At 35.9% G+C, this 1,064-nt stretch overlaps 1 pseudogene; it reads right to left on the reverse strand.

The window, feature by feature from the left end:
- Positions 1 to 241: 241 nt before the first annotated feature.
- On the reverse strand, positions 242 to 707 carry LOC129250537 (uncharacterized; annotated as a pseudogene).
- Between the last annotated feature and the right edge of the window lie 357 nt (positions 708 to 1,064).

Below are 1,064 nucleotides of genomic sequence, written 5' to 3' on the forward strand. Positions count from 1 at the left end.
CCAATAAAATATATTTGCAAAAATTTATAGGTATATTTGACCTTGAATCTGTAAAGTTCGAGAAATATATGTAGATAACGGATCGGAATTTTTAAAAACATCGAACACAGGGACGGCACATTAATTAAATATGATATTGTTTACTCCAAACGAAGTAATAACCTTAAACGTCGGCATAAATCCATCTCTTATAATATTTGTAGCTCCAAAAGATGTCATTTGAAAGCATGAATTGTATTTTTTAATGTTTAAGAGGAAATGGTTCGACATTGGTGAATTGCCAAAAACCAATGAATGCAAAGGTTCTGGCGGAAGTTCTAGCACCGGCAATTTGACTTTCCCACCAGCACAGCACATACCAGGCGTTTCGTTTCTGAATTAAATTGCTTTGCAATGTATACATTCTATTACATATTCATTTGGCCAATGTAGGCATGCATGCTGAAATCAATGGTGCCATCGTAATTGAAAGCCGCGCGTTCCATTTGACGTATATCATAAGCGGACGTACGCCCACGACGGTTTCTTCGTGCTTCACTATTAACCGACTGATTTCTCCGTCTGTGTCGTTGTGTTTCCACTTCATTTCGTCGAACACGATCTTCTTCACTTTGTGATCTTCGATTTAACGCTGTAGCATTTGATTGACGTGAACGTCTGCCAATGTTTGCTCGTCTTGCACGTGGCATTCTTTCAGTACAGTATATTACTAATTGAATGTAAAAGCAAAACATTGAAAATTATTTCAAGTCATTTTGGACGAAAGTATATAAAAATAAATTTAATTCAAAGTTCAATGTGTGTACGTGGTTAAAAAAAACACATGGTTAACACTCACCAAAAGTATGTCTGTTCGCAATGAGAGCACGATATAAAAGAACTTCAAAGCACATAAGAGAACTGTCAACTGAATTCCAACGACAGCAAATTAATATTAACATAATACACTTACAACCACAACAGTACAACAGAAACGCTCATAAGCGGCTGTGTATTTGTTGTTGTTTTTCCCATACAGTCATTTCGTATGAGAGGAAACCATTACTCACATAAAATGTCATAAC

This window comes from Anastrepha obliqua, chromosome 6 (assembly GCF_027943255.1).
Source record: "Anastrepha obliqua isolate idAnaObli1 chromosome 6, idAnaObli1_1.0, whole genome shotgun sequence".
Lineage (NCBI taxonomy): Eukaryota > Metazoa > Arthropoda > Insecta > Diptera > Tephritidae > Anastrepha > Anastrepha obliqua.